The sequence below is a fragment of the Acromyrmex echinatior genome, chromosome 17, assembly GCF_024713525.1.
Source record: "Acromyrmex echinatior isolate Ae372 chromosome 17, ASM2471352v2, whole genome shotgun sequence".
NCBI classification, from domain to species: Eukaryota; Metazoa; Arthropoda; class Insecta; order Hymenoptera; family Formicidae; genus Acromyrmex; species Acromyrmex echinatior.
The window spans coordinates 2,535,004-2,559,021 of record NC_141868.1 but is presented as its reverse complement, the minus strand read 5'-3'; the positions used below and the strand labels follow the sequence as shown (position 1 = coordinate 2,559,021).

General features: G+C 35.8%; 1 protein-coding gene and 1 long non-coding RNA gene across 4 annotated transcripts in view; one reads left to right on the top strand and one right to left on the bottom strand.

Moving 5' to 3' along the window:
- LOC105152046 (interleukin-1 receptor accessory protein-like 1) overlaps positions 1–24,018 on the bottom strand; it is a 242,216-nt gene that overhangs the window by 99,907 nt on the left and 118,291 nt on the right. The window lies entirely within an intron of this gene.
- Positions 3,801–7,720, top strand: LOC105152045 (uncharacterized). Of its 3 annotated transcripts, XR_015547950.1 has the most exons (3): positions 3,806–5,994; positions 6,750–6,905; positions 7,496–7,720. It is a non-coding gene; the product is annotated as an uncharacterized LOC105152045 (long non-coding RNA). The 3 variants fall into 3 exon arrangements; XR_015547952.1 differs by having other exon boundaries at positions 3,801–5,994; positions 6,740–7,720; XR_015547951.1 differs by having other exon boundaries at positions 3,801–6,905; positions 7,378–7,720.

The following is a 24,018-nucleotide window of genomic DNA, read 5'->3' as shown; positions in this document are numbered from 1 at the left end:
TATCATTAATCGATTATTAAACATGTTAATGCCAGGAAATGTCAAAAGTGAAGTTCAGAATTAATTAAATCGTTCACTGAATTCCCACCGATCAATTTTGAAAGAAAAATCTCTCTCGATGATTTTTGTTATATTTTTGTTATTAATTGAGTATATCCTATCGATTATGGAAATAAATGTCAAAAATGATAAATATAAAACGCGAGAAAAAAAAAGTTAAATTATTCACTGCTATTCACTGCGTATAAATTAATTATGACAAGAAGATATCTCCAGAAAAAAATATTTGCAGCTGAAATTTTCAAAGTATTTTTTAATAAGAGATTAAAGAACAAAAGTGATATGTCGGATAGCAATATCAGATACAAGGGAAATATGTAATTGTGGAAGATTAATAAAATAAATTTTATCTAAAAAAAAATTATAGGTACCAGGAAGAGAAAATGGAAGAAAGCTTTAGAGAAATGTCACTCGAGATTACTTTTCATAGAAGCAAAGAACATACGATTCGAAGAGAAAATAATAACATCGGAGAAATATCACTCGAAAAAGTCACATTGAGTATGAACGGTATAATTTGATCAAATATATCTCAGATCTAAGCTGTCAAATAATCCTGTCAATAGCGATTTGTTCCACACAGAAAATATCTTAGCGAAAGATATTCTCTATTTCGAAGGCGAACGTCTATATTAAGATTGTATGTGTCATATCATGAAAATATTATCAAAAATGTAAAATTTCATAAATTGTGCCATTGTTACGTCTAAAAATCTGTGTAAAATTTTAAAACAATTCTTTTATTATTATTTAATTTTTTGTTAGCCTTGATTCTTATGTGAAAATTAAAATTCTGTAATTATTTGCAAATTTGATGAGGTCGTTACGAATTAAATTATGTTTTTAAATATACACTGAGAAAAAAATTAATCAATTTTAATAAATATTTAGTTAAATACTGCAAATATATTTATTTGATGCAAGAACCATTAATTTGATTTAGTAATCATTATTTTTATTGAATAAATATTTATTTATTAAAGTAAATGTTTGGTTGGTATTGAACTTAAATATTTATTAAAATTGACTGTATTTTTTCTCAGCCTACTAAAACTCTAATATAAATATTTAGATAAAAATTTATTTTGACCTATTTACACCTAAAACACTACAGTAAAATGTGATCGTTTCGCTGTATAAAGCCATTATAAGCCAAATTACTTGTTGTTTTATTTTTTGTACTTGATCCCAGAACGTATTTAAGACAAAACTTTATTGGCAATTAGCTGATATTGGCTTTTTTAGCTAATTTTTTGGCTGTTATCTTTAGCTAATGTTGTATAAAACATCCTTAAGTTTCGAGCGTAACTTTCACAAATAACTTTGAGAATCGATCGAGGATTTATCGGTTTCTTTTATTTTCAGAGGTGCATAACATGGCTTAACAAGTTATGTTGGAACAAAAAAGACGGAATTACCGGAAGAGATAATTGGGAGACTAATTAAACGGCTAAAGATTAATTCCGCGAGAGAGAACCATCTTCGGAGAATTAAATGTTACGTAATATTAGAAGCTCGCGTAGTCTCGCCGATCGATTCACCGTTAAACTCGCGAATAGATCGTTCGCCCGAAGTTTCATGGCGTTTCAGATTTACTTTCATTAGGGAAAACGAGAACGACGTCAGGAAACAGCGTGCCGTCGAGGCATGAATTTCGCGTCCCGCCTCGCGAATTTCGGCGGATTTGCACGCTAATTAAGGCACGCTCGCTTCCATATTTAACGCCCACGCATCAACTAAATGTCTCCGAATTCTCTTCATCCTGGTTACGAGTTTACATGGCGAAACATAAATCTTTCTAACGCAAAGCATTTAGGAAATATTAGCCTCTTTGCCAGTCATATATTATATAATATACCGGAACCGACGAGGTTTATTAGGTCAAGGAAAAACGCGGCAAGGACGAACGCGATCCTATTCCCGTGAAATGCAAAAGATTCCAAAGATTAAAGCTCTTTCGTAGTTTGTACTTGACTTCCGCACTGAAAAGGACTCGAATCCGGAGTCAAACGTTTACTTTAACTTCGTTTGATAAGTAGGTACATCCTAATTGGTTGCAAATTATATCGCGTATAAATATATAATTTATACACTAACATTCGCAGAGGCTCATAATATATAATAATACCAAAACGACGAGATTAAGATCGAACGCGATCCTATTCCTGAAATGCAAGAGATTCCAAAGATTAAAGCTATTTTCTAGTTTGTACTTGACTGTCGCACTGAGAAAGACTCAAATTCAGAGTCAAACGTTTACTTTAACTTCGTTTGGTAATCCCAATTAGTTGCAAATTGTATCTACCGTGTTACGAATGTATAACTTACGCATCAATATCCGCAGAGAATAGGTATTTTACTTGCATTAAATTTGTTTAATGCAAATAAGCGATTTAATAAAAGAGCTGTAATGAAGAAAACTCTTAAAGAGCGGAGGAAGGTCAGGAGATTTAAGAATAGATATTTAACGACGTACCGATCATCGTGGAGAGAATTAAAAAATTAATGAGGAATGTAAAAAACGAAACGAAAGAGAAACGGAAAGTTAACAAAATGAATAAGGATTATTAACGGACATAATTATTCGAATAATTAGACACAGATGGATTTTAATTGGGAAGAATTAAAGACCCGACGTTCATGTTTTTTCCTTCCTTTTCCCGCCTCGGCAATTTGTCACGTAAAATTCCCGCACTAATGAGCAAAAGTACGCGATCGAATGGCCGGCGATCCATAAAGGGACTTATCCCGCCGGTCGCGAACACCCGCAGGCACCGCGAATTAATCTCGCCTAATCGCGGAAATAAAAGAGGAGCTTCGCGGTGGAAGATTGAACGTCCAGGTCGTGAGATGGATCTCCTGGAGCTCGACGAACGCTGGACGAGCGCCTCGCCCCGGAGGTCGAATGGGTCCTTCGTCCTTGCCAAAGGGAGGCGACCACCATTTGTCCGTCTCGTTTGCAGCAGATCGGCGGCGAATGAGAAATTGGCGTAGGAATTGTGAAAAGGAAGCGAGCTGACGCGAGGGTGGCTATGGATTTGTAGGAACGGACCAAGAGGACGGTCTCCTGATTTCGGATTCTCCCGCTGCGTTAGAACGATTTCACTGAAAAGAATCGTCCCTCCTCCTCCTCCTCCTCCTCCTCCTCCTTCTGCACCCTGCCACCCCGTCGTAACCTTTCCTCAAATCGGTCATGACAACGGAATTGAATTTATAAAATTTAGATCTATCGGGATGTTGGACTTGGTAACAGAAGGTGTCAATCGTTGAATGTGGAAATGTGCACAAATTTTTTTGCGTAACTATAGAACCTTAAATTTTGATTTAAAAAATAAAGCTTTTGTATAATATATAAATAAGAGTTCTCTTTTTAAAAGGTTAAATATGTTAAGCAAAGATTTTCTACTTATTGATGAAAAAAAAATAATAGACTATGAGGAAAGTAAGGATTTTACATTTTTCATGCTTTTGTTTTTTTTTTTTCATGTAATCTCTTTCGCTATATAATAAATTTATATTTTATGCAGCGACACCTACGTGTGCTTCTGCATTTATTATTTTTTGTTATTCTTCTGTATTGTTTTTTTCCTCTTTACGTTCCTTGATAAAATCAAGTCTTTCTAGTTAATATCTTAACCGTTACTTTTTTTTGCTTTCATTATACTTCGTTGCATTCATTCTACTAAATCTAACTAAGTTAATTTGTCATGCACAATTAAGTGCCGTTGTTATGTGTATGTCTGAGTGCATGTAGATGTACGGATGTGTCTTCATTATATCTCTCTGTTTCTTTCTTTTATATGCTTTGTAATTGGTGAGTCTCAGCAGTCTTGTTGATACCTTATCTTTTGCTTGTGTAATCTGTTTCTGTAGCATTTAATTCGTCAGCCTTTAATACTTTGTATCTTATCAGTGCCGTATAATAGCAATAAATAAAGATTATTCTTATTATTATTATCAGAGTTGAGTAAGTTATTTTTTTTTAACTTTTTTTTAACTAAGTTAAGTTAAAGTTAACAGCCTTGAAAATTTAACTTAATTAAAATACAAGTTAATCCATAATGAAGTTAATTGAATTAAAAGTTAAGTTAATAAAAAAAGTAATAATTGAAAAGTTAAATTTTTGTACGAACGAACAATAAAAAAAAAAGTTTGACCATTTTATATAATTGTATCTGAGGATTGACTTCAAAAAAATCAACTTAAAAGTTAATAGTCACCGATAAAATGTAACTAAATTAAGTTAAAATTAATTAACTTTTTAACTTTTTAACTTAACACTATCCAATCCTGATTATTACAATTAAATAACTATTTTCTATGAAACTTTTAAAAAAATTCACTAGCGTTCCTGTTAATCCAAGAAATTCTACAATATTTCTCGAATTGTCAAATCCTATCGGTAACCCGATGAAAATTATACCGTTAATTTCTCATATTTCTTTTCGATTCCTGCAGGTATCTCTGATAACAAAGTAAAGTATGTATTAATATCATGGATCCTCGGATCCTGCTCCGTTCGGGCGCGGGGAACGGAAACTGATATCGCATATCTCGAACCGAAACGACATTTGCGTATTAAGAATCCCGGGCATATATCGATTTCCCATAAGGACTTCTCTGAACTCGTTGTCGAGCCGGCGGGTGGCATACCTGGAAACGCACGACTCACGTGGCCTCGAGGAATCGATCGCTTTATTACCGAGTAGCGGTGGGTGCTGCGACGCGGACGGGGCACGAATTTATCGCACCCGGGGTCGCTGCTCGCCTCCTCGATTCCGCGAACGCGATTAGGTGATTAGGCCCCGGGAAAACGCCTCGGTGATACGGCGCGGTCAAAGAGAGAAAGTCACGGCGGAGCACGATCGCCTGGAGAAATCGGAAAGTCGCGATATTGAAGCCGTTGTAGCTTTAAAATTATCAATGATTAAATATCGCGTACACGGAACCTTGAATAAAGACCTGAGCTTTTCGACACTGTAAAAAATATGGATTTATCGTATGATATAATTTTCTATATAATTCTCACCATGTTGATGTTAACCTTTCAGATCCTACATTGTAATGTATATCAAATTTAAAGACACTCGTTAAAATTATGAATTCTATCGATATTTTTATTTCAAATCAAATGTACATAATAACGTATATGTTGAAAAAACAGTTAAAATTTTGAAAAAATTAATTGCTTAATTTTGTAGCCTTTAAATTGAATTAAAAAAAAAATGTTTTAACACGGTTCATAAAATCAGGGGTTAATATTAACACCAACAGGAGGTGTGGATTTAAAACTCTTGGAGTTTGTTATACAGCTTTGATGAAAAATATTATACTTATATTTTTTTCATTCATTTGGAATTCTTTTGCATTCTTGAAACAAAAAATAATTTGTTACACTAAATACCACAAGTTTTAAGCTGGAACTTTAAATAATAATGAATAAGGTACCTAATATTATTCAAATTCTGTAGCAACATTATCATGTGAATTTAAATGATAATCATGTTTAGTATTAATACAATATGAACACCAACACAGTGAAAATTATATGGATCGCATATTATATACATCATGTTTTCACACCGATATTTTTTTAAGTGCAAATATTTCCTATTTTTGCCAAGGTTGATCTCCTTCACTGCGGAAGAAAAGATGAATACTCCGATCGGGAATACTAGTTTCGACTATCGCTACGTTAGCGTCAAAGACACGATTGTGAAGAGACCTGTGCAACGCTGCAATGCCACAAAGCAACGTCAAAAGCCACAAAGAGAATCCTTTGAAAATATCAAATACTTTTCGCAGACCACGAGCTATTTCACCAACCAAGTGAAGTTGATAGTTGGAGTAAGAAAGATTTCTTTCCAAGAAAAACAGCTTATTAGATGGGCTTCTCTACGTCAATAAGAGAACATCGCTTCAATAATTGTCAAGGTATATAAAGTTCATAAAAGTTATTAATTAGTTAAAAATAATTTGCTTGCATCAGACAAGGTATATGATAGCAAAGAAAATTTTATACACTTACATCTCAACAATTTTTAAATAATTTTAAATATGGTACATTTTGATGCCAATTTACTTGTAACTTCAGATCATATAAATTAAATCGAAACGAGTCAAATTTAAAACTCCACTTTCTCAGTTCTGAATCACAGATTATGAATTAAAGGGACATGAAGTGTTTCTAAGGTAATCGTACATGTACCCAATATGATCCAAATGTTACTTTTTTATCCTCACTGTACTATAAATACTTGAAGATGTCACATCCATTTTACGTTCAGAAAGTTCTTCTTTTTAATTTGACCATTAATTTTCAATTTTAAACTCTTTCCAAAGAGTTCTTTTTCTGAAAGCAAAGAAATTAGATTAAGCAAAAAACTTTGAAAAAATCCCAAAGCTTAGACGAGCCATATATAGGGTGATTTTATTCTTAATCGCCACAGACCTTTTGCTCTCCACATTAATTTTGTCTTCGATCTCCATTGATCCTCCATTCACTCTCGATTTTCGTTCAGCGACACGCGTGCGTTTTACTCTTCTTACATTCGTCGTTACATCCTTCGTTCGTCCGACGATCGCGCGGACTTTCTGCGCTCACAGCGACGCGGAAACTCACAGCACGAAGCGCGCCATTCGTAGACGAAGTTCCGTAGAAAAGTTCTCTTCCGGACAGAATTTTCCAGGGAAAAGCACGGATTGCCGGCGTCTAGCCGGCCAGTTATCCCACGACGACGTCAGGAAAAACGATGACCGGAAGGCGAGAGAGGTCAGCCGGGGTTCACGCGAGTTCGACGGCCGGTCGATTCCGGAAATCGGAAGGGATGACGCCGTAGATACGAGTAAGTGCCACTGATGCCCAACGCAGCTACCGATATCCCGATACCGAGAGATAACTTTCGATACCTCGTAGATACCGAAATTTATGACCAAGGTCTTCAATTTTTAATCGTCATTGGAATTAGGTGCACTTCATGCCTCCGTATTAAATTTACGAATTTCATAAATTTTTTTTTCCTTTTAAAAATCTCGGCGGCTACAGCTTTGGCTAAAAATATAAAGCACCTCCCACAAATTGATTTAAAAAAATAGGTTAAAGACAGTTTTATCGACTAATAATATTTATTATTTTTTTATAACAGTTGTAATATTTTGTTCGTTTTTCTTTGAATTTTGTTATTGTCTTTTCCAAGAAAATGTAATGAACTGAGAGTGTTTTGTATTTATGGCCAAGGTCGAATTGATTTAATAAATCGTAACTTTAATAAATCGTTTCTCTCTCTTTCTTCTTTTCTCTGTACGATCATCTTAAAGAGATTAATTCCGAATTGATTTAAAAAATTGAGCAATATTGAGCACCCTGTATAAGTCAAGCTTTTTGAATGCCATAACGTGAGCATGTGTATCTGCATTTCTATTTGAATAACTGCAGCTCCTTTATCTTGGAACCAAGTATGACGTGCGGAGTCTTTCTTGGAAAACTTTGCGTTTCGCCTTGACATCCATTCGTTGACTTCGAGGAAATTTCGAGCGGAAAATCGATCACGCGACAAAGCGGTATTGAGCCTTGACCGCGCACGAACCATATTTGGTTTCATGAAAGAATGGCGAATGAAAAAATAAATGGGAATGAAATAAAGAACAAATAGATAATAAATGAATGAAAAAAAAAAACACAAATGGAGAACAAATGAGGAAGAAATGAGGAATAAAAAATAACAAAGGAAAAACAAATAAGGAAGATGGAAAACAAACGAAGAACAAATTAAAAACAAACGAAGAATAAAACGAAGAACAAATAGAAGGTAAAGAAAAAAAAAACGAATGTGAAATAAACATGGGAGAAACACTAAAAAAATCGAGGAAAACTCGTAGAACAAACAAATGGAAAATAAATGAAACATAAATAAAGAACAATTGGGAAACAAGTAGGGAACCGAGTATAAGGTAAGCAATACGAATGGACAATTCATATTACGTGAAATAAATATTTAATCCTCAGATCTCACGCTAGAATCTACTAAGTTACCAAAACTAGCGCTTTAACGTCTATATCTCAATTACGAGGTTTAAACTTTAAATTGGTACGATTTCTCCACTTAACACCATCACCAGTGAGTTATTTTGTTTTCTTGCCAAAGTTGCTCGTCGAAGTTGCTACGCGAATAAGCAAAGCAAGAACGATCTCGGTGTAAGAATGTCGAAGGGTTAATATCCAAAAAAGGTCTTAACCTCTGATCGCGCAGATTGTTAAGGAAAGAAATTTGGTATCTTATGGTCGCGATTTCACGTATCCTTGAACTTGCCTCTTGTTTCGTAGAGCAGCAAGGCGGACCAGTGAATGTCGACATTGTTCGGAAGATTTGACGCAAATTCAATCTCCACGATGAGGCCAATTCGTTTAACCAGCCGTCCCCTTACATCCGACGAAATTACCCATCCCTCGTTCACCTCATAACCTTTCCCATGCCATGATATACTAATTCGACCTGCCTTCCACGCGATTACCCTCGCCCGAGAGTGCCCTTTAAATTTAGGGAAGATTAAAGGGAGTGGAAAAAGACTTCTCATCGTGTCATTATCTCGATTCTCCTAGAGATTTATCCCCCGTCTCTCATCTCTACTCCGTCATCGTAACAGTCTATTTAGTCTGTGAATCTTGTGGGATTATCGTTGATAACGTTGTATTTAGGATTGTTTCGTATCCGTGATTGTTTCGAATAAAATAAAATTTATTTTAATTCCTTTATTAAACCAACTTAAAATAAATTATTTATCATTACTTATTATTTTATCATCTCTAATTTTTGCTTGGCCGTTGTTCTCTGATTATATTGCTTTGTAATTAACGAGACTTACATTTACTGTATTCACACAAGATAATCTCCAATTTTAAAAGCGAGTTGGAAATGCATGCCTGATATTTTGTATTTCGCTGTTAAGTTGATTGTTTCGAAGCTTGGATTGTGTATGGATACGCGCATCAATAATTCGAAATATAAATAATAATAAATAATGGAATGTAATATTGGTATTACTTTAATATTTATGAAATATTTAATTATCGTCATTATTCGTATCGTCATTTCAATATCGCAACAATATTATTATATCGCTTAGCACTCAGTCAACGGTTATTGAATATTACGTTAACGTTTATCGCTGTCACGTTCGTCGATATTACTTCAATACATAATGAAGAATTAATATTAATAATATTAAAACCCTGTGTTTGTTGCATAATGATGAAGCTCAAGAGCTCTTTTATTTTCGAAATAATCATCGTTACAAAATCATCCATTTTGTTATCAGTGATAAAGCCTTTCTTTCCTCTTTTTGCCGTCTCTCTCACGATAACGGTAAACTAATCTGCATATATTATAGTTTTTGTTGCGATTAATGTTAATGATGCAAAAATCAGTGGTTCAGTAAAAGAAATAAAAGCAGTATAATTATAATAAAAGAGGCAAATGCTCGTTTTTACCACAAGTTAATCAACAAATGAAAATCCAGATTTAAGAGTTTCGGGGTTATTGAATTCGATTGAATCTTTAGCTTCAGAATTCTAAAATATATTTTCAGAATTCTATACTTCAACGAAATAATCTGATTATCGTAAAATTCAGCTAAGGGACTTTTTTACTCTACATATTATCTGCACAACGACATCAACGTCGTTAAGAGTTACAGAATCGGGTTCTAAGGAAATTCTTATCTCTGAGTACTTTGAATATAGCTTGAAAATATTGAGAATTTCAAAAGTATTAGGTGTTGGAATTAATTCGTAGCGTTTTTTAATGAAAGAATGTTATTTATTTCACATGAGCATTAAAAAATACATTAATGAAAGTACTTCCCATCACTTGTAAAACGCTACGAATTAATTCCAACACCTAATAGTAACCTCCATGAAGGAGTATTTCACGTGTCACAGCACTCATAATTAGAGTTTGGAAGTTAGTTTGGATCAATACTATAAACTATTTGCACTGATAAGCTTCAAAGTAAAGCAAAAGAAACTTGATGTTACTTGGTAATTAAAAACTCTCTAAAATTAAGTTTCACGATAATCAAATTATTTTTTTTTAATTTCATCCATATTGAATCTATCATTTTGAATTTTTTATTTTTCATCTCATTCGAATAAAGTATCATCAAATTATCCTATAAGCCAAATTTCATAAAAATCGAGCGAGCACAGTTTAAAATAAAATAAGAGGAAATATGATTCTAAAGTGGAATCGCCAATCTATAAAGAATTAAACGACGTCGGGAAAATCGGCGGCGGGAAAATTCGCGACGATCCAAGAAACGTGAAAAAAGTCTGCCAAACGCAAGCTTTGGATTCAACAAAAAGGTGTTTTGCGCGGACGATTCGCTGTTTTGAAATAAAATTTATTAAAATTATTTTAAAACGGGGATTCTCCTCCAAGGATTTTTGGATGGAAAACTCACGGATTAAAAGATCAGCTTGGACAATTCCAAGCTCTCCAAAGGACACCGACCAATCGCCGCCCGCTCTCCGAGCGCTATTTATTGAGACATCAGCCCTACCGGTTGGAGAGGAAGATTAAAATAATATTTCCTTTTTGCGGTGAGAGGAAGAATCGATCGAGCCTCACTGCTCCCATCGAGGTCCGCGGACCGCCGCGTTTGATAAGACCTTTCTTTTATTGTCGCAGAAAGCGCCTTTATTATTGCGAATCGCACGCCGGGATAATTGCTCGCTCCGATCGTGACGGAAAATTGCCAATGTTTCAATTTACTTTCGATCGATCTGCACGCTCGTTTACACACCATCATATTAAAGACACGGAGATTCAATACACCCGGTATTCAATTATTTCACATACTTATATTCAACGTTGAATTTAACATACGTACGAAATTTAAGGAGATCCTGAAGTCGTCTGATTAAATGCAATAATTTTCATAAAATGATATTGCACAATTGCTTTTACAGGTGGAATTTTTTTCATAATTATAGGCATTAATTCTCCCAGGGCTACATATTTAAAATACTTTTATTGAAAGTTTTTTTGTACTTAGTAATTCAACTGATTGTCAATCTTAGTATTTAAAATACAAAATACTTTTATATGCTCACATAAAATACAAAATACAAGATACAATTGTTTTACTATTGATCAAATAAAAGTATTTCAAATAGAACGCTCAGTTCTAATTAATATTAGTCTATAGCATGGAGTTTATGCCGAGAACGACAACAATTTTTGAAATTGAGATTTTTTTTTTTTTTACCATTTCGCAATACAATATAGAGCTGTCAAGTAGCAATATTTGTTTGATAAAAGCTCCGCAATCTGTTTTACGAAATTGGAGACTACGCAGAATAGTAGATTACACGAAGAAACAACGCCGAGTTCTTGTGGAATTAGACTGATGTCCATTTCTACCAACGTAGATTAACTTTAATCTCAGAGCAAACAGTTTAACTTGCCTTCTATCTTTTTCTAGTTCTAGAAATTGAAAAAAGATGAAGAGTTAATTGAACCAAAATTAAAATTAAACCACATCAAGGAAACATGTATTAGTCGTTTAATTCTGCACAATATCGTTCTATGAAATTTATACATTTGTATACGTGTGAATATAAGATACGTAGTTTAATATGTGTGTACGTTCCACTGAAACGATAAAACATCGATCCCGTCGGAATTCGGTCTCCACTTTAAGATCCCCTTAAGACATCTAAAAATATGAATGTAGCATTTAAAAATTTAAAATACGTAAGCGTCAAACCGCTAAAATAAAATATAACTTACATTCTAATGCGAAGAAAAAGTGAAAGTTGATAAAAGTTGCGATAAAAATGTTAATCTAGTATCTGATAAACTCAGATTAAGTTCATTGTTTCGCAGAAATTCGATATGGAACGCGTTCGATATGGAATGCAATCGCAAGTTGTGCGGCTTTCACCAATCTCTCTCTCTCTCTCGCTCACTCTTTCTTTTCAATTTACTACGACCTATTGCGTGTTGTTTTTCGTCGTCGAGAGAGTTAAGGTCGTGATCAACGTCTCGCGGTTCAGCCCGACAATAAATATATACCATAACATGCATGCCCGACAGCTCTATTTGCGGACGACATTTCGGCAAAGCGTAGCTTCAATCGATCGTGTTCACTATTGTCGACAGACTTCCTGGAAACCGGTTGTGCTGCACCGGCTACACAGTTGCGATGCTGCCAAACTATACTCGGGATCAAATTGAGCCTGGACCTCCCAGTGGAGGCAAGTGTTCCAATATCCATTACAATGAACATTTTACACGTATTGTCGAACAATAATATTAAGGAAAATCACTAACTGTGATAATAAAGTAACAGAGCTAGGGCAATGAGAAGTTTTTATTACATCTTCTGTATATTTTAATCATAAAATATCTAATTTGTTAAGTAAATTAATAAAATATTATTATAACAACATTACTAAACGTATAAATAAATTTGTTAAATAAAATAATAAAATAATATTATTAAATCAGAAAAAAATAATAAGTTATCTTTTTTTCAGGTACATTATGTTAATAATATATATATATATCTGAAAAAAAAGATAACTTTTATTATTTCTTTCTTATTTAATAATATTTTATACTATTAACATATATTATATAAATATACATATGTATGTCGCCAAAGTGATTTTTATTCAAAATTATACGCACAAAAGGTCGCCACACGTTTCGCTCTTTGTACTTGTAAGTCTCATAATGTAACGTTATTTTACTTCTCGAGTGGGAAAAATATATCCAAAGATCTACATCAATGAGGAAACGATATCATCATTTTAATTATTTTTATTTTTACCTACTTACATGGATTACATGCGGCGAGTGATAGCAATAATAAAATGCATGTGATAAGAGCGCGGAAATTGTTTAAAAATATTATGACAAAACTCGCGGAGGAAGTTCTCTGAAAGAGTCCAACTCGCACGAGAAAGATCGTGCCACGTAACACGTCACCCCTCGCGATTTTTTTCTCCATTGTGTCGTGGCTTTTTTTTTTCTAATCGATTCCACGAAGAGAAAAGTGGAAGATTGGCCTGCAGCTAGCCGCTTCAAAATCGATCCGCAGTAAGTAACTAGAGACCACTGTCTTCCTCTTGACCCATCCACCCCCGCCATTCCGTTCTTGCCTCTATGAGTTCAAAGGTCCATTTCCCGTTTCTCTTTCGTTCTCACCATCTCGCTTACATCCGCAGGGAATTATAATTTCGGCGAAACTCAATTTCCCGACACGACGCGACGCGACGAGGAGAGGAGAGGAGAAAAATTCTCACACGTCGATTGTCGCGTTTCAACAATCAACGGATAAATATAGGGATGGCGTTAGACTGGGCGTTTCAAAATTGAAGACTCGGGTTAAATTACACCTGCTGCCCTTCCGGGACGCTTCCAATGCGAATGTCCGCAAATTACCTGGATAGATGTAGACCGGTAGATCGACATTTTTCTCATTTGCGACACGTCGATTTCCCAATATCTTTCTGCGAACTACTGTATTCCATCTCGCTCTGCATTAGCTTAATGGGCTGCGAAAGCGAGATGATAAATGTAAACGCGTGTTATGGGAAAACGGATGAAATTTCTTTTCCAATATTTTGTATTTTTTATCGGAATGAAGAAAATGGTATTGGAAAAAAAAGAAGGGAGAGAAAGAGAAAAAGAGGTATGTTGAAATAACGACGCAAGTAGTTCTCTTTAATCTATTTTAATAATTTAATTTCAATGATTAGATCAGGAATTAAATTCTCTTGAAATCAATATGCGTTTTTTTATTTAGAGTTAATTAAATTAATGAATAAATGAAGTTTGCTGTCCAATTTTCTGGCTAAATGATAAAGAATAGTTCTCTATGTCATAAAATATGCACACTGCGTCTCCATATAATGATTATATAAATGAAAAGTCGGAGAATTATGCATCGTCACCGAAATAAAATCAGGACGCTAAATTCTTGAACACTCGAGGAAAGTTTAATTATCCCGATGGACTTATACCCGGATTCGCGAAAGTAAAAGCGACATTGATGACCTGCGTTTCGTGCCGCTGTTGAATTCATTATCACGAGGGAGCGAACAAAAGGGAAAACCTGAAATTCCGAGAAGAGTGTATCATCGGCCTTAATGACGTCCACTAATAATGCATGAACGCTCATTAACTGAATTGAAAAGGTAAAAAGGTAAAATCTCCGATTGCGTGTTCAAATTCACGATTCTGACATTTTGAATAGCTGAATCCAACGATTCGATTTTCATGCAATGGTTTTCTAAATCTGACAAAACGATAATGCAATGGAATAACAAATACACGGAAAGAATAGTTTTGCTAAAGTACTAGTCTAAAAATTTAACTAGATACAAATCAAAATATTGCTGATCATATTTGAGATTCCTACATAATTATTTAGATCATCCAACAAAATTATTTTCAGATCTGTATTTCTAGCTAAATTTATATATACTTCGACCAAACGTTCTAGATTTTTTAGAATTTATAAAATCTATTTGTCAGTAATGGATGTCAGTAATGAACGTGCAAGAGATTTCTTTCTATAGCAACGCATTAACATAACGAAAATAAAATTGGCAAGACTCCCAGTCATTATTACAGCACATTAATTAAAATTTTTATAAGTTTATATATACATACAGGGATAAACAACTTTATCAAAGAATCTAGAAAAGAGAGAGCTGCATTTGAAAATAATTTTATTGGACTATCAAAATTATTATGTAAAACATAACACTCAACGTAATGAGCAAAAAACATTGCAAAAAGCATAGTGCAAAAAGTTTGGACATTCCAGCAACCAGCTTGAGCGCCCTACATAATTATTTTTATGGTCTAACAACATTTTTAGTAACATCTAAAATTTTAAACATCTAAAACTAGAAACAGATCTGAAAAGAAAAAAAAATTTTATTAAACCGTCGAAATTTTTTTATTTTCAGATTTGTTTCTAATTAGTAGAACACTCAAGCGTAATGAGCACTGCTGCACAAAATTTTGATATTCTAGCAGCCGGCATATGCTGGAATATCAAAATTTTTTGCAGCACTGCTCATTATGCTTAAGCGTCCTACTCTCTAAAACTTTTAGAGTAAATTATCACTATAAAGAGCACCCAGAGAAAAGGTTGCTTCGATTTAAAGAAATTTTCCTTGCTATGGTTAAAAAAAATTTCTTTCATTATTTTTTAATATAAAATTTATTTTTTTATGTAAAATTTTTTAAAATAAAATTTATTTGATTTAAAGAAATGTTCAAATCCAAGAAATCGTGAACGTTATTCTTTGAATTTGACCATAATTTCTTTAAATCAATTTCATTTGATTTTAAAACTAACGTTTAAATTAAAGAAATTTTTTTACAAACCGAAGAAATTTTTTCTTTAACCATACAACAAAGAAAATTTCTTTAAATCGAAGCAACCTTTTCTCTGGACAAACAAAACCTCACCCAAGATTTAAATGGATCATCAATCCACTTTTTTTAAAGACTGCCTCAATTTTCACTCTTTAGAGTGAGATTCCACTTCGAAGAGTTTATAGAATGGATAATAATTTTGATAGTCTGACAAAAATTATTTTCAGAATCTGTATTATATAATATATTCAGTGTTTAGAACAAAATCGTGTGCATCCGTTCGCGAACCACCTTCCTTCCTCCGGCCTTTTCCCTTTCCCTTTCTTTCTTCCTCCCTTACATTCTCGTCTCTCTCCCCCGAATCGTCGAACCGCGACACGCAATTTTCCCGGCTTCACGCCCGTGTCGCGGAAACCGCGGTGGAACGGAATTTCCGGTCGCGCAAGAAGCCGCGCGCAAACAACGCCATTAAATTCGCTCCGTGCAAAAACGGAGCTCTCTCTCCCTTCATCTCCCTCCACCCTCTCTCTGCGCCCCCGAAGAGGTTCAACCCCGTCCTACGTTTCCTCCTCCTCGCTCCGTTCGCTTCGTTCGACCGCGAAGCGGATCTACACGCTCGACCGGCCGCGAGATCGCCGAGAGAGAGAGAGAGAGAGAGAGAGAGAGAGAGAGAGAGAGAGAGAGAGAGAGAGAGAGAAGGAAAACAGGTGCGATCCTTTCGCGATGGGAAAACGAGATCGGGTGATCACGCGGCGGTGGTCACGACATGCGGCAAGACGAGGGGTAAAGAGAGATCAAGGGGAGGGGGAAAGAACGGGGTAAATTACGCGGCGCGGACGGAAAAGTGACGTCGTTAATTGGAGCGCAATGCCGGGCCGGTAATTGCGTGCGCGCTTCGCTTTGTTCTCGCGTGAGAAACACGCGGACATCTTGATGGCTTTGCGAAACGGCAGGCGACATACGTCGGAGGAAGGAGGGAATAATATCCACGATAGTACGGATGAACGATTTGAAAATCTGGAGCATTTAAATGGAATTGTACGGATTAAAATTACGGTTGAAAATCATGGAAATGTCGGCATAACGAAGTAAACAAGAATTAAATTAGATCAAATAACAAGTACTAAATATGGATAACTGAAATAAATAGGATTAGTAGGAAGGAAAATTTCGCAGTGAGTTAATAAGTATATAAATAAGCGAACGGTGTAAGGCATTGAATTAAATATCAAAAATAAATATTATGTAGCCCCAGGATTTCATTTTTCAAAAATTTTGTATCATTAATTTTACAACCATGCGAATTATATTTGAAATATGTAAAATGCTGCAATAATTTTATACTAATGCATAATTGCTGCCTAGAATTTTAATACATTTCCATACGTCTAGTTTTATTTGAAAATTATATGCAATTTCCAGCGTTGGGAAAATTATTTTATTAGATATTTTTTAGGTAACCTTATATTTGTTATAAAAATTGAATACAAAAAGTAATACGAAAATTTGAATAAATGATGAAATGAAGTATAAAAAATGAAATACTTAATTTCTACATTAATAAACGGGTATAAAGTAATCTAAAAAGTAACGTATTTAAATAATAAAGTAATTTTGTCAACCATGGAAATTTTTGATATATCCCGAGCGTTTGTACGAGGAAAAAAACCTTTGAGGTTCTACCATCAATCGTTCATATAAGATGTCCTGCGTTTTTTTCACATCCTCTAGTAAAAAGCGGTGATCACAGGCCTCTCTCACGCTTTATCCATTTAACTGGATTGCGCGACGGAAGAGACGGACAAAACCAACCCCTAGTTTATCCGGAAGCTGTCGGAAGCGGCCGACTTGAGTGTTTTAATGAAAAATCTCCATTGTGTGCCCCGCCCCGGAACAACGCGGATGTCGGCTTGTCCTCGTTTACTCTCTCCGTTTTTCTCTTATTTCGCACCGAATAAGAATTTTCGCCGTGGAGGGACAAACGATTATTCCAGACGAGAGGGAAAAAAAAAGTGACAACTCTTCCTTGACGAAGAGAGCGACGAATTCCACGTAGCAAGGATAAACGATCGCTTTTCAGTCCTCGGAGAGAAAAACCGGGGAGAGAAAAACGCCGTTGAAAATCTCGTGGAAATCTGGCGATTGTCCGTTTTCCACTGATGAGAAATAGCGTGGAAAATGTGCCGCGATATATATTGGAACATTAAAATTTTCCGCGATAAAAGATAAAGAAACAAAATAACGAATAAAATTAAATTATTAAATTAAATATTAAATGTAAAGATGATAAAGCAGATATTAAATTAAAAGTCAAAATAGAGTTGCAATATTAAAAAATGTTTCTCGCGATGTAACACAATTTTAGCGGTGTATCGAGAGAAATATATGTATTGGGGGGTTTATCGAAACTTACATGGCGCGTTTTTGAAAAGAGTCGCGAGAGGATTCTTTGAAAATGCAGAAATAAACGTGACGACCGCGACTTCCGATTGAAATCGCCTCGAGATATCCTTCCGTCGACGGATAATCCTGCGAGAGGAGAAGAGAATGTGGGAGATTCCGTCTCGAGTTACGAAGATTTCGCCGTCTGATTTTCAGCCCCGTTTTTCCGTCGGCCTGCCGGGAACCGGAAGCGGATGGGTAAAGCGGAAATCCTTCTATCGGTCGGCTATGGTGAAAGTGAAGAATGGCGTAGTTGGCAACGGAGGAAGCTTTCGAGCTTAAAGCTGCGCCCAACACGACGGACGCGATGAATCCGCCCGTACATGATCGAAGGGCTTAGGATTACCGGAAGGTACGAGAAGGCCGAAAACTCGAATCGTATAAAGTAGCTGAGACCAAATATCCAGACGATCGGAGAATCCGACTTCTCCTCCCCGAAAAGAGAAGATAATTGAGATATCGAGAATTTGCAAACATCTCCGAAGATGCGAGACCGACTCCAAGATCTCCAGCTTGAGCTCAGACTAACATCGAGCTTCGAGAAACTCGAAGTTTTACTTAAATTTTTATTTTTCTAAGGATTTAGAGTACAAAACACCTGGGAAAAAAATTATGATAAATTGTAACCGTTTCTTATTAAAGTTGCTGTTCCAAAGATTTAATGAAAGATTAAGATTTTTGTATAAAAAAAATCATAATCGATTAAACTATAAATTTTAAATGCATTTTACAAATCATATCGTAGTAACAGATATTTGCATATTTCGGGAAAAATTCCAAAATAATCTTAAAATTATCGCATTTTTCTCTCTCTTTTTTTTTTACAATATCAAATAAATTTAAAAAAATTCTATTTAAAAGCTGTCTATCGTTTAATATGACTTTTTTGTCACATACATTTACAACCTCCATACTCAATACATTATCACTTGCTAAATTACTTCTAAAATGGCTCGAAGCAAGAAATGCGGACTGCGTCTTGGTGTTATCACTTAATTATCATTTAATTATTACTTTTTGAGCCGGGAGTCCGTCGAGGGTCCGTTTAGAATCGCCTCGCGCTTTAACTACTTCTTCGGCAAAAAGAAGTCAAACTTCGCCGAGAAGGGCCATTAATCGGCGTCTTGTGGAAAGTCGTGGGCGAAGCGAAAGCCGCCTTCTCGCGTCACGCGAACTCCGCCATCTGATTTTCCCGCGGCGTCCATTTTTCCAGCAGACGGATCGGTGGAACGGCGAAGGGACAGAGGTAAGAGACGGTATGGAGAATGTGAGGCGGGATGGGGTGGAGAGGGGGAGGGGGGGGGAGGAAAACGGAAATCCTTCTTTTAGCTCGGTGTACCAGCGGTGAAGAATGACGGTGAGCTTTAGAGCTTAAAGCCGCGTTCCTCCGGACGCTTCTCTTCCGCCGCCACGTCTCGAAGAACGAAGGCTGAGGACGGAGAGAAGGGAGGCTTTAGGAGGGTTGGAATATCCTTTTGGATCCTTTTAAGGCACTAACCGACACACACGCGCTTATGAGTTTCAGGTGCACGTGAGATGCTGCGAGATACTGCGAGCTCTGAGGGACCGAACTTATTCATCCGCGAGATACCTTTGAAAAATTATATCGAGCATTCTTTCTGCTCTTACCACGTCAACGCTTGGCGGATTCCTCTAACGCGCGGTCAATTTATTCCCGTTGAAAATGTAGGGACACGAGGGACGATTTTTAAGTAATCGGCAAAAATAAACCTCTCGCCGCGCTGCAGAGAAATGAAACGAGATCGTGTTCTTTAACTAGCTTTGGGCGTACCTTGTTTTAACAATGGAGATCGTGTTACCTAGAATTGGTAAATTCGAACGTCAACAAGCTGCGATCGAATGTATTCTTGTTTCATTTAGAGTACTACAGTCTTAGACCGCTTTCGCGAGCAGCATTTGCTGATAGAATTTGCATATCCATTTTGAGCAGTGCAGTTTCTGCTCTCGTTCATTTCTCGTGGTATTAATGTTGACCCAAGATGTTGCCGAATATAATTCGATAACAGTAACATGATCCACGATGTAGCCTCCATTCAGTCGCTTCTCCCTACCATTATTCTTGGGTCAAAATATCATTGGATAATATTTACATTTGTAATCCAACGTCAGCTCGTTGCATGTATTTCAACTGGAATACAAATTCCTGCTCGTTTAGCCTTCTTATTATTAGATCTGACTTTATGAATTTGTATCAACGCGTTACATTAACATTAATTTGCATTAATAGCAATTTGAAGCTTTCTTCCGTGAAATATTGTTACCCACGATTATCACTGAATAAAAATGTAATTTTATACCTCTAAAATGCTGTCTGCAACTTTTGTCCACAATAAGAAGCTTAAAGAATTTAAAGAACTTTTAAATTTCTGCGACGTTCAAGATACTCGAGATCCTAAAAAAGAGAACCTCTTGAAGTGTACAATCCTGATTTTAATGAAACTTTTTATACATATAGGTTACATAAATAGATGAATTTAGAAAATATCTTCAGTTAGTGCGCAAAAAATGATTTCAAGTTGAAATGCCCCTAGATAAAGTTTTTAGCCTTTTTATATATAATAATATCTCAGAAATTATTCAAGATATCAAAAAACGTGTCTAATACGAAAGTTTTATAATAAAATTACTCGTTTTTATCTATGACTAATAATCTTAAAAAACAATTTTTTTCAAATTTAAATTTCTAAAAATCTTTTAAAAATATTATTGACTTAAATAAATAGAGATAATAATTTTATTATTATATAAAATTTTTTCATTAAGCATTTTTTGATATCTCGAATATTTTCTGAAATATTACGAAAAAACTAAATCCGCTTTATTTATAAGGGATTTGATTTTTTTACCTCTTAAAATCATTTTTCCACAATTGATATTTTTTAAATTCATTTATTTATGTAACTTATATATATATAAAATATACACTTCGAGAGGTTCCTTTATAAAACTCCAAAATCCTAAGCTTCAAAAATCAGTACGTCCTAGAATTAAAAAATAGAAAAATTCACAGATTTTTAAAATTCAATATTTTAAATCGAATAAATTTAACGGTAAAAAAATCCTAAATTCTAAAGCCCGGATTTTTTTCAACCCTTGAGCCAATCAATAATGTTAAAATTAAAAAAAAATTCAAAACCAAGATTGGAAATCTGAATTAAAAGCACCAAGGGAAAGAGATATGGGAGATAGATACGAGACTCTTTCAATCTCAACACATTTCTGGAAATTGGAAGACTCTTCGAAAGAAACCCCCGAGATTAAAACGTGTCCCAGCATCCCTGAATATTCCGAGCATCTGCTAGCGCCTCGAGATATCCTGCAAAACTTCACGTCTGATCTACAAAGGGATCATAACACCGCGGGAAACTCCGTTGCTAAACACAGAACAATGTTACTGATCGCGCGGACGGAACTTCGTCGTGCAACTCTAATTCGCGAATTTAGCGCACTCTCCCTTCCATCCGCCCTTTGCTAAAACAAGAGGGATTCATAACCCGGACCGCGTAAACCCGCATAAATGCGTTTCCTAGATTCCGCCATATTTCCCCCGCAAAGTAAGGCCGATTAAATCATTGCGGTCGTGTTGGGCAACGCATTAAACGCGCGCCGACCCGCCTCCGGGGGTGCGGCGAAGCGCACCCTCCGGGAGAGCGGCGAAAAAGTTTTTCCCCAATTCCGCACGTATGCAGGTACACATGGACGAAGGGGTGGGCGAGGGGCGGAGGGGAAGGATAATCCGTTTTTGCTTTGGAAAGGAACACCACGCGGCGAGCGTAAATGAATTACCACTTCCGCGTCGCGTCGCGATAAACTCTCCGCCACGAAATCCAGTTTTTTTTTTTCCTATTTCCGCCGAAGTTATCCGACTTGATTAAACGTCGAGCGATATAGTTTCGAGTTTCGCGCATTCGGTGCGCCACTCGCAAAATATAACAGAAAAGATAAACGAGGGAAGGAAAAAGAGGAAAATGAATTCTCGATAGTAAATAGTTAAAAAAAAAAAAATAGAACGATGTTTGAAATTTTTACGCGGATTCTCGGCTTTCTCCGGTGTGAAGGCTCTTCACGTATTCATGTAAAAAGTCGACAGCAGCACAATGAAATCAACACTGCAACGCTTAACCAACACTACGACCGTGAATTGACGGTCAAGATTCTATCAACCAGTACTGGAGCCATCACTGACAAATGACTGGCTGTCAACTGACGGTGAAGGTTCTGTCAGGCCATCACTGACGAATGACTGGCTAAAATGACTGAGCCAGGATCATCTGCCAATACTGGGTCCGAGTTATCATCCTATACTTAGCCAGTACCTGAATTATGGCAACTACTGGCCCAGTACTGGGTCGATTGTAAAACTCTATATGGGATGTACGATAAATGCGATGTTGACGATTCGTAAAGTCACGATAACGACGTGACACCCTGTATAACAATCGACGACTTTTAACGACCAGCTTTTTCCGCCGTTAAGGACCGCATTCCTCGATCGGATGTATATGGGAAACGAAGAAGTGCCTAATGATCCGAGATCCATCCGGATGGATCTACTGATGTTATCGCGCGGCGTTTGCTAATTGCGTGGCCGGAATACAAGCGGCGGGACATCCAAAAGGACCACGAGGCTCGTGGATCCGACAGTGAAAGGATAAATCGCCGAGAGGGTGTACAAATCGCGTTTGTCTGATAGCAGATCCGGTTCTCCTCGAAGAGACCACCTAATTGTTACGGTTACTGTTTGCAAATTGTTTCTTAGACAGGTCGCCTGTGTTTCAGCACGTAATCCGCTTTTTCGTTTTGTAACGCGGCGCGATTGCTAAATCTCGCAACAAAGAAGTTTAATGGGAGCCACTTTTACAGAGAGATATTGGTTCTGCAATCTTCAGACAATCTCTGGAGGACTATTCGCAAATAAATATAAAAGTACATTAAATGTGTATTAATAAAGAAACGTATGTACTTAATTTTTTTTAACTGCCTTGTGAGACAATTGAATGCAATTAGTAGATAAATAGAGATGAAGTAAATTAATTTAATTAAAAAAAAATTGGACATTTAATCGAATTTTCGTTAAATATTATATTCACGAAAAATTTATAATAAAATTGTAACACATTTAGATTTCTATTTCTGCTTTCTTGAATTAACGTTCAATTGTGCGCAATAATTTCTCATTTAAATCGGAACTGTTTCTCTATAATATCTCGAATCGTACTGTAACGTAAAATTAAACTCCTCGAGAGATTAAAGTCCAATTAAAATAGTTCTGAAAATTAAATTAAACTTGAAATAGCTCTCTAACTTTCATTTGAGCGACTACCAACACGCCATTAATAGGCAGCTTTTCGCGCGACACTCGTTATATAGAATTTCCCGTCGCTAATCGGGCGGCTCGTTCCTCAAGAGTAATGACCATTCTGTTTTAATATCGCTGAAACGAACGGGAAACGCATCATGACAATCGCGTAAATATTGAATCATGGACGCGCCATTTGTCATCAATGCGCCATATTATTTTCGCGTATGCACATACGCACATCGTTCACATCATAAATCACGAGCAATGTTGCTAAATGATATTCGCGTGCTATTGTTTACCTGTCCAAACGACGGGCCCGTCGAAATGTAACATTGGCTTGCATAAATATGGAAATACTATAATATCGCGCCCGCCCTCTACACACGTTGTTCTTTATAATGTATTCTGCATCACGTTACGCTGAACGATCCGCCACGTTTACATTACTGCATCAATAATTTATCAGTAATTTGTCATCAGAGAGGCAATAGATTCCAGATATTTTTCTTTCATATTTTTCCGGGGCCGATATTATAATAATGCTCTCTGAGATAATGCAATTTCGTGACAAATGTTTACAGACTGCATCTCTAAAAGTCATCGATTATTCAGCGTATCGTTGCGCATAAGAATTTTGTAACTTTGAGATTTTTGAATAAACAGTAAATGAATATTCATTAAAGATATTCAGAAAGAATAAGAATTAAAAAATCCTAAAAGATAATTTGTGCATTAAAATTATAAATAAAATAATTGATAAAATAAATTGTATTTATTAATCTTTCTTACATCATT